This window comes from Corvus brachyrhynchos, unplaced genomic scaffold, assembly GCF_000691975.1.
Source record: "Corvus brachyrhynchos isolate BGI_N302 unplaced genomic scaffold, ASM69197v1 scaffold444, whole genome shotgun sequence".
Classification (NCBI taxonomy): Eukaryota; Metazoa; Chordata; class Aves; order Passeriformes; family Corvidae; genus Corvus; species Corvus brachyrhynchos.
The window spans coordinates 1,739,502-1,751,831 of record NW_008237886.1 but is presented as its reverse complement, the minus strand read 5'-3'; the positions used below and the strand labels follow the sequence as shown (position 1 = coordinate 1,751,831).

The window sequence follows — 12,330 nt, the reverse complement described above, 5'->3', positions numbered from 1 at the left end:
CGGCGCAGCCACCGCAGGCACCTCCACTGGCACGTCTGCAGTCATGCACTCCTGGGATGGCTGCCGCACGGTCTCGGCCAGGGGATTACAGTCATCCTCTGCTTTAGGGGTAATGGGACCATATAAATGCTCCTGAAGAGCTTCAGTGATTACAAGGCATCCATGGGGGGGTTCAATCACTAATGCATGTTCTGTTTGATCCTTCATCTCACACAAGATCTCAGACCAAAAATACCTGTAAATAGTTCCAGGAGGATTAATATCAAAAAGTAAGTCTCGAGAAATATAGAAGAAATTCTTGAAAAGCCAGTTAAAAAAATGTTCTAGATCTCCCGGAACAAATACTTTCTTGTTTTGCTGTTCAAAGTTTCCTTTAACTTCTAGATACATTTCTTTCTGTGGTTCAGAGAGCCACAATTCCCACGATTCTTCCATAGTCCAGAGAGAATATCCAAACCAAGGTGAGAAGAGAGAGATCTAGAGTGGTTTTTACTCACAAATTTTCTGTCCTTAGGGATTGGTGTCTTGCCATCAATTCTCCACCATTATGTTACAGTGCGGATACTGTAACACGTACCAAACAAGGAGGGCTGTAGAAAGGAAACATATATAGGCTGATTCTTGATAGATGCTTCAGAGATGTTTATTTCTCCAGCCGCATGGCCGGGATCTGCCGAGGAACTGCTCAATCACGGGACCCGAGGGTCCTTGCCCACGCAGCGGAACACAAAACAACCAATGGGGAATGAGGCTGACCAGGGGCTAGGGAAACCCCATCTCTCTCCCCCAGGGCCCCTCTCCCAGGGCCACAAGGCGGGGGGGAAGGGACCCCGACAGAGATCACCAAGGGTCTCTCACAAACAAGGCTGAACTACTACCCAGCAGAAACTTGTTTATTCACCTAGCAGTAAAAATAGAGGGCTCATATTGCACTTGTCTGAGATTAAAAAAATAGAAATTGGAAGAAAGGTTGGGCTCACAGGGTGTTTCTGAGTGCTGGAGGGGCTGCCAAGTGCCAGCTGAAGCCCATCAATGTGTGGAAGGAGGCAATGGAATATCCTGACCTTATAATTATACCTGCCACAAGTAACTCTGCAGCTGGCACTGTGTCAAAGTGCTTGCTGGCAGCCCCAGATTTCCCACCAACTTCCAGGGTGAGCCCAGGATCCCTGCACTCAATGAAGGCATCCCCAAGCTTTGTCTCAGAGCTACCTGACAGCTGGACAGTAACTGGAAAACACGTAAAATAGAAACTGCAGCAAATGCCATTTGAAAAATAACTAGCTGTGAGGTCCCAGCACCCCCCACCCCACCACCCAGATGCCCCAAAGCCCCAGCACCCATCACCCACAGCCAAGGAATTGTCACCTCTCCCTGCAAGCAGCTTCAGCAGGGCATTGCCACATCCTCAGACTGAAGACATGCAGCACACAGCACTGATGCTGCAGACAATAAATAAGTGGCATTGCAAATAAAATGTGCCATCACCCATAACCATCATCTCATATTTGATTATTATAAATATATAACTTTTTTTTTTAAGAGAGCTGCATTCACCATCTATCTTGGTGGAAGGCACTAAAGGGTTTGGAGATGATGTGCTGGAAAAGATGCAGTGCTCATTAATCCAAGTGTTTTGGCAAAGCTCCTGCTTTCCCATACAGCTACACGTGTAGCTGTGGAGCCAGCCCAGCTGTGCTGTGCTCACTGAGACAGCTTGGACTGGACACCATTCAATTAAAGTGATGCAGAGTTCATGCTGAAAGCTACAAAACCATATACAAAGCCCATCCATGACCTGAAAACATCAGGCATATGAGTTTGGGGGGTTTTTCCCTTTAAAACAGACCAGGGCTGAGTTTATTTTTCTGTCAAATCCCACTGTTTTCTAGCTGAGCAAATAAATGTATGCAGTTTTTGTAAGCAGGCCAGCTCTGCTCTTTGCTTGACACCTCACCTGGAGATGCAGTGGCATTTCATTTATCCTGCTTGTCTCAGGGTTAATTTTTGCAGCAGCCAGGAAGGGCATAGCCCTGGAATGATTTGATGCCACCTCATGCCATGGACATAGGGTGGTGCCATTTCTTTGGTGGTGTGCGGTCACATCAGCCTGGATTCCACGTGGTGAGCAGTCACATGTTACTTGTGCACCGATCTGCATGCTCTGCTATTAGTATTGTTGTTACTCTTTTTCCTATTTCTTTGCTTTTTCTAGTAAATTGCTCTTATCTCAACTTCTTGTGCCTCCAATTCTCCTCTCCATCCTGCTGCACAGGGAACATAAATTGTGTGGTGAGCAATCACATGTAAATAGTTTGCCTATCTTGTACACTCTGTTATTAGTGTCTTGTTGTTACTGTTAATTTTCTTACTCCATTGCTGTTTCTAGTAAATTGTTCTTATCTCAACCTGTGATCTTTAACTTTTTGTGCCTTCAATTCTCCTCTCCATTTCACCGCAGGGGTGGAGGGGGAAAGTTAGCAAGCAGCACATGGTCTGGGGTGTGTTAGTGGGAACATTAAATTGGAGAATACCATTCCTAAACCACGTCTCAGAACCTGGAAATGGAGTTGGTCTTCATATTGACTCTCAGCCATTTAAATGAAGGTGACAGCACAAGTGATAAGGTTTCCTTAAAGAAGAGAGAGGCCATCACAACTGAGAGTGGTACAACCACGCTGTTTCATGAGGACAACCAAATGGTAATTTCCTACATTTACAAGAGAAGTCTGTAGCAATTACAGAAGGTTTGGTGATAATGTGAACTTGGCTACCACCAGCAGCTAGACAGGCTTTCAGTCAATTGTGATGAGTGAGTTTCTCTTCTTGCATATGTCTGCCCTGCACTGTACAAAGAATAAGTGCGTCCAGGATTTCTAAATCCTGATACCAGGCCAGGATGCTGCCCATTGACAGTGCCCTAAAAGCCCCAAGTTGGAGTAAAAATCAGACCTTTACTTTGCTAGACTTTGGATCTTGAATGGCATCGCAGGAGGGATGCTCAGATAGGTCACAGACTGCGAAACAGCCTTTCCCCTCCAGAACACACATTCAAGCCTTTCTGGAGTCACTAATGACCAACTACCCCAGCTTCACTGCGTTTGCAAGCATGTTTTATGTTTCACAGGTTTGCCTTGCTGCTGGACTAGGTCACTGACTGCTTCTGAGTTGCCTGGACAGTGTTCCTGCCATGAATTTTAGTGCCCAGAGCTTACTGTCCATCTCAGGAGGAATTTTCTGCTGACCTGGACTCAGCTCAGTGGAAGGGAAATGGACTTAGTGTCGAACAAGGTCCTAATTTCCTGAGGTGAAGGGTCTCTCATAAGGCAGTGTCTGTTCCCTTGCAAAGGACGAGTTATTCAAAACTGTCCCTTGTCCATCCAACAGACAGAAATCCTGAAATTACTCCAGAAGTATCTTTGGGGTGTTTTTAATATCACATTTGTGTATCTATTGCATGACTCTTTCTTTCCATGCCCTCACCTTGTCAGTCACTGAGTGTATCCCTCCTTTATATTGAGAGGCCAAGGATGAAATATCATTTAAACAATTTCAGCAAGATCTCAGAAGAGCCTTGGGCAACCCACCAAACAGTCAAGAGATAATAAAACCAGTATTTCTTCAGACCATTGCTGCCTTGGAGCGCTTCTCCGGCATCAGTCAGAGCCAGTCACGGGTAGCCCTGCTCCATGCCATACACCCAGGAGCAGGAGATGGAGGTGGCACATGCTCCAAAAGCCAGGTCTGAGCTGTGGTGACACAGTGAACCCCAGGATGGTAAAGCACCAAAAGGGGCTGAAGAGAAGTCGGAAGAGACTGAGTCATGGCAGTGAAGGGATTCAGAAGACAGCCCTGACAGCTCCCTGAAGACAGGAAGCATGCTGTGCCAAGGAGAGTGATGCTTTCACCCTGCAGGGATCAGCTCCAGATCAGACTTTCTCTGCAAAATGTCTTCTGGACTTAAAGCTACTGAAAGTCTGTTAGGAAGAGCCCTCATTAATCCTCTGATATCCCTGGCATAGAGGTGAAACTAGAACTTCTTTCAAAAAAAGAAACTAGAACACAATAAAGGCAGCAAGTTCAGCTGTTCTCTGAGGAAAAGAGCAGATTCACCCAAACTCCAGGGTGTACCCATGGAGGGAAGAGAACCTTTCCATGTCTCTTAAAGCTGCCCTGGAAGGACAAAAATCCATTCATAATGAAATCTATGATGTTCGATGCAATGCAAGTAGGGAATTCAGAGAGGATTTTGCTATCGAATAAGCAGATCATTTTTGCAGGATGATAAACCTAGGCACAGTCCAGGTTGCCTTTGCCATGACTTTTTTGCATTACCTCAGCAAAGCAGCCCCTCTGGCACACAGCTGGGGAGAGGACACAGCCCAGCCGGCCACCTGGGAAGTGGCCAGCTCCCAACCCTTGTCTTTGTGGCTGGGAGTTAACAAAACCTCAAGCTTTGCCAACTCACTGCCTGGACCAGGCCAGAGGGGTGAGGGGCGCTCAGTCACATGCAACCTGGTGCCCTGAGGTCAGGGTAGCTGCAGAAGGCACAAGAAGCCCAAAACTCCACCAGATGCCTAAAAGGGGGCTTCCAACTTCGTGTGTCCAGCAGCACCAAGAGCTTCCCAGCCTGAATTCTGGGCTTCCCGACTCGTGCTGAGGCCGGTCAGAGCTGAGCAAAGCCACTGGGGTGTCAGGGTCTCCTCCCCCCGCCATGTAGCCCTGGGAGAGGGGCCCTGAGGGCACAGACACATGGGGTTTCCCGAGCCCCTGGTCAGCCTCGTTCCCCATTGGTTGGTTTGTGTTTCCCTGGGCAGGCAAGGACCCTCAGTCCAGACTGTGAGGGTTCCTCGGCAGAGCTCTGGCCATGCGGCTGGGGAAATAAACATCTCTGAAACATCTATCTAGAATCTGTCCGCATATATATTTCTTTTCCACGGGCCTCCTGGTTTGATATATGCGTGTTACGGTAATCCCCGCTGTAACACTCGGGAAAGCCAGGGTCCAGCTGGGGTAGAGGGAAAAGCCCCCCAGAGCCCTGCCAGCCAGGTTACGAAAGCCATTGCGGGTCACGCCAGTAGAGGGGCACTTGCATAACCAGCAGGGCCAGTGACGCAGACACAGCTGGATGCCGGCCAGGGCTGGATGGCCACCAGGAGGTGGGAGCTGCCCTCTTCAATTACAAATATATGGCTTGGAAACTGATGACTGGCAGGTTTCTTTACTGAGGCACCAAGGTACCATGAAACCAGGGTAACAGAGTGTGAAAAATAGAAGTTGCATTTATTTCCAAAGATGAAAATTAGCATCATTTTACATGAGGATTGCAGTGCCCAGCCAAGGGTCCTCAGCATCCCTATGTCAGACCACAGTTCTCCATCACTTTGCATTTCAACAGGAGCCCAGACAGTAACAATGCAGGAAAAATGATGTTTATGTCAAGAAGACTGTCCTTATCTTAGCTTAAGATATCCCAAAGCAGTCATTGGGAAGGAGGATGGATCTTCAGCTTCTTGGAGCATGTGTCAGAGAGCAGCACTTGCAGACCATGTCTGAATGGGCACCAGGGAGGACCAGTGACAATGAATGGTGCTACTGAGCAGCCCCAGACCCACTCCTGCTGCCTCTACATGCCTGTGTGCCAGGAAGTGCATCACCACCAGAAGCTCCCCAGGAGCAGCACCTCCACTGATTTGGGCTCTAGAAATGCTGTACAAATCCCAGGCTTTTCAATGGTCCTCACTCCATCAGCGTCCCATTTGCCTCAGACTCTAAGCAGAGGCAGATGAACCACTCCTGTATCAGTAAGTGTTCCAGGTCTTTCCAGCAGGTCAGGAAATGGTAGCCCTGCCAGGCCTGACCTTTCTAAGGACCTCTGAAAATCATGTCAACATCTGACAGCTGTTCGAAACCTACAACCACGTCACAATGTCATCCTAAATGGAAAATGTGTCCATTTCTGTCTCTCAAAAGGCAGACTAATGGCTGAATGGAAATGTTTGCTAAATGTGCTAAATGGAAATGAATGATCCTCCCCTTGTTCAGATACAGGTGAGCATTGCAGCACAAGTGGCTGCAGTGGCTCCAAGGAGAGCTATTCACTAGCTCCCTTCAAAGTCACTAACACACATAGAAGGAAAATAAAATGATTTTGCCCAAAAAAAGGCATATAACAGGTCCTTGGAGCATAAATAAGTATTCTAAAAATTACGAAGTGTCAGAAAGTAGATTCAGAGAGGTACTGAGCAAGTCAAGACAAAGTCTGGCAGCCTCGTAGAAGTCTTGGAAATTTTGATTCCAAAGGCAAACAGACACCTATTTCTAAATACGAAGTACTCTACTTAATCATCCCCACTCTAGTGTATATTCATATCTGAGATGAAGTGACATGCATGTTTCTTTAACAAGATGTCATTAAGTGTCACTATTGTTCCCTCTTCCTTAACTGCCTGGAACACTTTACCATCTGCTACCCAGACTTGCTGCTACTAATTTCTCCGCAAGACAGATACTGGGTTCAAGTGGCAGAGCTCCACTTTGTGAAATGCTTTAGTGACTGAAATGCTTGAAAAATGAGAGCTGAGTGCTTTGGAAAGCTATCTCAGCTATCTGTGGTAATGCTGCCTGTTTTAAACACCTAAATCTCTGCCCTACTTCATGTCAGGTGAACCTGTTTCAGGGCAGCCTCCTCAAACATGATCCCCATATTTGCCACTAGTCCTGGCTCACAGCTTCTTCCCAGGTATCCAAAAGCAAGGTGAGGCAGGGAGGGGAGAGCAGGCAAGCACTCCCAGACTGCTGCCCAGGGAGGGAGGAAGCCCCACAGCAGGTTGATGGTGGGGAGGTGAAGGGCTCCTGGTGACATGACAGGGGAAAAGGGCATCCTGGGGGGCACAAGGCATCCCACAGGAAAGCATCCAGCACTCCAGGTGATGGCATTGCTCACGGGAGAAATCAGGTGTTGGGATATGTGTGCACCAGGAAGTTCACCACTACGCTCACAGCCATCCATGCTGCTCAGAATCAAACTGCCACAGGCTTTCTCCTGTTAATGCACTGTGACACTACAGTGATTGCTGTCCATCTCCCCAGAGATGGTAGTTTCCTTTCAGAGCATGCTTTTCCAAGCTGAAAATGTTGGCAGTTAGCGCAGCAGTACCAAACACAGCACAAATGCTTTCCTGACACAGGGATGACCAGTTGGGAGGAAGTGGAGGTGGAAGGATCATTTCCACAGATCATTCTAATCCCAAGGAAGCGGAGTTTGAGGACATCATTGTTTTTATTAGATGCTGGAAAAACTTAAGTCAAAGCGTATTTTTTAGTAAGTAATAACAGCCTGCTGGTTCTGAGATTTCCACAGCATTGGAAAAGGATTAATAGTCTGGGCAGGATATTTGAAACATCAGCATCTCCAGGGTAAGAACAGGTCAAAAAACTAAGAAAAAAGCATTTCTCACAGACTATGCACCCTTTGACCTGGACCCCTTATCTCCATTTGCTCACTGTTCCCAGCTTGTGGAAACATGAGTCAGATGCACATGGGATAGCTGAGATCAATTCCTGAAGAAACTTCTCTCTTTTAATTAAGTCACATATACCTAAAATTAATAATATCTTTTGTGTATTTTCAGAAGGATTTTGCAGAAGGCTAATAGGGCTTTTGAACCACCCCAAGGAATGCCAAGCAAACACTGATTCACATTGTGGAGCTAAATCACCACTCCTCCCAGTCCTGGGAACAGAGTGGTATGCGTGGAAAACAGTTTCATGCATCATCAGCAACTTTTTTTCTTTCACAAATGCCTTCTTTATTGCCATGCAAGCATGGGCACACATGGCTAAGGAAAGCCAACACTCAAAAGAGCAAAGAAAAGCATATACAGTACAGCAGGAAACCTTCTGTCCTTCCTCCTTGGAGATCACATGAAGAGGTGGTTTGGCCTAAACCCAACTACTTGAGTCATCAGTGAAATAAAATGAATAACAAGCATATTGCACTGCCACTCATTAGTTACTTAAGGACTGCTGAGCTTGCTAGGTGGTGAGCAGCTCCAAGAAATCTGCTGGAAGATGAGGTGAGGAAGATGAGCCGCCAGCTCTGGCGAAAACTCAAGGGTTTTTCCATGGGTCACAAGGGCAGAACAGAGAGCCATCAGGGTAAGATGCACCTGAATGCCAGCAAATGCCTGACAGGAGCTGAGGACTTGGAGCTCAGAGATGGGCCCAGCTGCCTCATCTCCTGATCAGGACACAAAGCCAGCAGCTCCCCTGTCACTAAGTCTAATCTGTCAGCAGCAAAACCCAGGCTACCTATCCCCTTGGCCACTACTGTCAGGGATTTTCTTTGCCAAATCCCGCCAGAAACGGCAGGGCCATTGGGACAGTTCATGAATTCCTTGGATCACCAATGACTCTTTCCTTCCAGAATTATCTGGTCTTCTGGAAAGGGGGGGAAATGCTGGTTACAGAGGTTCATGCACAAAAAGCATAGAAATAAACTCTTAGTCACAAGTTTGCTCTTCTGATAAGGGTGCCCAGACTTTAGAGCAAACAAGCCCAGTCAGGTGCAGAGCCCAGCAAGGAACCAGGGCTCCCAGTCTTGCATGGCAGTCAAGCCTCTGTCCCTTCTATGAGTATTTAAAGTGGAAAGGATATGAATCAGAGCTGAGAGATCTTCAAGGAGTAGTCCACGTACTTGAAAGCAGAGAAATCCAGGTTCCAGCCTTTTCCCTCTGTCCTGAACAAGTGTCCTTGAGATCATTCAAAAAAATCACCAGCAAGGGTATGAGCAAAAGTCAGATTTAATATTAAACTACAAAGGACAACAGATTTGTTAGCAAGTTTCACTCTACTTACAAAGGGCAACTAAGGCACCCCAAGGGGAAAGCAGGCAACAACAAAACCAAACAAAAGCCAGGCAATCAAAACAGAAATGAATTGAAACTACCTAAGTATGCGTGTGTATCTGTGTGTAAAGATAGTGTAAACAAGGATAAAAAGGAATGCGGCATAAAGCTTAATAACACTTAAACTTAACAGTACTTTAACTTAACTTATACCTTAATTTATATCTTAACCTTAACAGTCTAACAGAGAAATGACACTTAACAGCATTTAGCCTAAATTATTACTATAATTTAACTTAACTTCCAGACTTGCTATAGCATATGTGCAAACAGTATGGAGTATGCAGACAGAAACAGTCAGTGCAAGATAAGGTACCTGTGGAAAAATTTCCCTCAGAAGTCAGTGAAAATACTCACTTTGCATGCTTTTGCATCTCCTGACGGGCGAAGGATCAGGCCTTGAGGAGTGAGGGTGTTGGCCCAGAATGCATCATTGTTTGGTGATCCTCCAGGTACAGCCAACCTGAGGGTTTGCTGGCTCTGAGAGGCGTCCCCCTCAGAGGGAGATGGCTGGTCACAGGCCTGCTGCGGTCCCAGGAGAGCTCAAGGGGCCCCATCTTGGACTGATGTTTATAGGGTTGTAAGAGAGTGGGCTTCAGCCATAACAATGTTTCAGCCTGGCCACAGTTTGGCTTTTCTTTGAAAGTGTGAGAATAGGAATGTTATACCATTCAGGCCAGGGAAATATTTTCCAAGGCTGGTCATGAGAAAAACAGAAGCTCATTAAGGAGTTCCTAAGAGCAGACAGTGTTTTTTGATAAGCTCAGAAAGAACTGAGCCCAGGTAGTGTTTTCAAGGAGAAGGCCAAACAAGCATTTTCTCAGATCACACTGTAGCCTGGACGTGGCGGTGGGGGGAGGAGAGGGAGGGGATGAATGCACCACTACACCCACCCAGCCTCTCCAGCTGCTTCTCCCCCATGTTCCCAGCATTCTCTGCCGAGGCCAGGCTACTTTATTTTACAGAAAACAAAACTGAAAAAGTTAGTGGGGTACTAATTACCTACCTGTTGTTTAATTATCTTTCTTGGGGTTTTTACTTTGTTTAAAAGCATTTACATTAGAGTGTTTTGCCTAGGGAGGGCTAGATGAGCCTACACACATCCAGGTGTAAATTTAAGCACCAAGATCTAGGACCCACCTTTGAAATTGCAGCTGCTCCATACATGTCTTTTTGAAGAGAAAAACAGCATTGAGAGAAAAACACCATCAGGAGAGGGCTTGTGAGACTACCACCATCTATGCCTTGATAATCAAAAAGGAAATGAGGAACAAAGACACATAGGTAAAATTACAGATGAGAATAACAGAATTAGCACAAGCCTCCAGGGATGAAACTGGGATGAAATCAGTCAGAGCCAAGAGGGTCCAAAGCATCAGAATGGTACAAGGGATCAAACTCAACTCTAGAAATGAGACAGAAAAGTCAGCAAGGACGCAAAGTAAGTAGAAGAGAGGCAGAAAGAAAAGCTAACTGGTACCTTCATCAACCCAGAAGACTCTAGATATTCTCCCACGTTATCTCTGAACACCTAACAAGTGCCTTCCAAAATCCAGGCAAGAAGAGTGGCACCAGGTGATGAAAGAAAGACAAACAATGCACTTGCCTTCAAAGGGGAAGGAAAGTTCCTTGCACTATGAAGTCTGTGGTGAGGAACGACCTGACAATGACAAATGTGGCTGGAATGGAGAGTAACACAAAGAAAGACGAGCAAATTTGTGGCGGGCTGTAAGCAGGAGACAGTGGGGAAGAGCTAGGGCAAGGAGAGGCTTGAGGAGAGAGCAATAAGAAAAGATTTAGAAGACATGATGAGAAAGAAGCATGTCTAATTTTTTAGGGGAAAATAAAGAAAGACCAGGCCCATGAAAAATAGTCTGCAAGTAGATTAAAAGACTGCTAGAACAAGGACAGGGATCAACCAATGTTGCCCAAGCCAAGATGCACTTCTTGCACTGGGGAAAGCAGGATCAGCTGTTATGCTTAGGAAAGATAAGCACCTAGAAAGTCAGAGCTCTCATGACATGCCAGTGGAAAAGACGAGTCCCATCTTTCTGATGGCACCCTGCATTTGCTTCCAGCCCTGGAGGCCAATTAAGTCCCTGGAGAGGTGAGAACTCCCTTTCCTCTGGACCCAGAGGCATGCCTACATATGTGCCCCAAACCAAAACAGAGTTTTCTAGGAGCTCAGGGAGGCTGTGAAATCCCCTTCACTTGCAGCTTAGAACGAGGTTACATGTCACCCCACACAGGCAGTCTGCAGGTAATTCATCCTGACAGCACAAAGAACAGAGGTAAGATCCTCTCCAAAACCTGACTTCTGCTTGGCAGTGGAGCCCAGCCTGTGATGCTGCTGAACTGACAACTCCTCTGAGGTTGCTCTGAAATGGTCTTTTTTAATGCTTGCACCATACTTTTGAGGATCACCATTTATTCATATTGATCAGTCCTTGAACTGTCTGGCAGTGGCAGAGGTGGGTTGTTGGCTCCATCTGGTTAATGTGACAGGACTAGAAGCATCCTCAGCCTCCCCAGTGCCCCTTTTCCTGGGTGTCCCCCATCCTGTTGCATGGTTGGTGGAGTGGGCTGCTGGGGCTTGGGAGCCCACCAAGAGAAGGACGCTCCCATCAAACAAAACCTTCCACCCTGATGATCCTGGAGGTCTTTTCCCACCTAAATGATTCTACTATTCTCTCTTGTCTCCAGAGGATGGCTATAACCACCCTAAGCCCACTAGGCAGCAAGTTTGACAGCAGGCACTGGAACACCAAAACACAGGGATCAGCTGCTGTGCCCTAATGCCATCTTCCTGGCAAGGGAAAGCCTGAGAAAAAGACGGATGAGCCAGGGGCGTTAAAGCAGACCCAGGTCTAATGCCATGCTGCCAGCTTGTCCTAGTTCTTCCAGCAGCATCCCTCACAGAAGGCATGTGCCTCCCCCAAGCCCCCTCGGTGGTCTGTCAAAAAAAAAAGTCAGTACTTTTTCAGAAGGAAGCCTGTTCAGATTAGCTGCCCTAATTTCAGCACAGGAATTTCGGGCTGCCCTTGGCCCCTCCGGCCTGACACAAGGTGCCGGAGCAAAGAGGACACGGGAGCCGGGGAAACAAGACACAAGAGCACCCAACAGAGGGAGCCCCAGCTCCCTGCTTTGGGGCCCAGACCCCCCTTATCAGGGGTTGCTCCACTGTTCTCTCCCCAACCCCCTCGCAGGCTCCCACAGGGGATGGTACATGCGGGATGCTGCGCTGGGAGAGTGTCCTTCTCTCCACGTGGTCCTGGGGACGTGGCGGGCGTGGGGAGGGGGATGCACAGGGCTCAGCGAGGCAGCCCAGCGCCTCTCCCTAGCGGGGCAAAGGCCTGCACGTACGGCCGCCCAACGCTGTACCCGGCGGGCGCGGGGCGGACGGGCCACCCTGGCGTGGCGT

The 12,330-nt window shown here is 47.4% G+C and overlaps 1 long non-coding RNA gene across 4 annotated transcripts; it reads right to left on the bottom strand.

Moving 5' to 3' along the window:
- Nucleotides 1–5,264: 5,264 nt before the first annotated feature.
- On the bottom strand, nucleotides 5,265–12,320 carry LOC108446332. Of its 4 annotated transcripts, none has more exons than XR_001861495.1 (3): nucleotides 10,050–12,320; nucleotides 9,267–9,606; nucleotides 5,265–8,753 (listed from the first exon to the last, which is right to left on the bottom strand). It is a non-coding gene; the product is annotated as an uncharacterized LOC108446332 (long non-coding RNA). The 4 variants fall into 4 exon arrangements; XR_001861496.1 differs by having other exon boundaries at nucleotides 9,267–9,546; XR_001861497.1 differs by having other exon boundaries at nucleotides 9,267–9,472.
- Nucleotides 12,321–12,330: the final 10 nt, after the last annotated feature.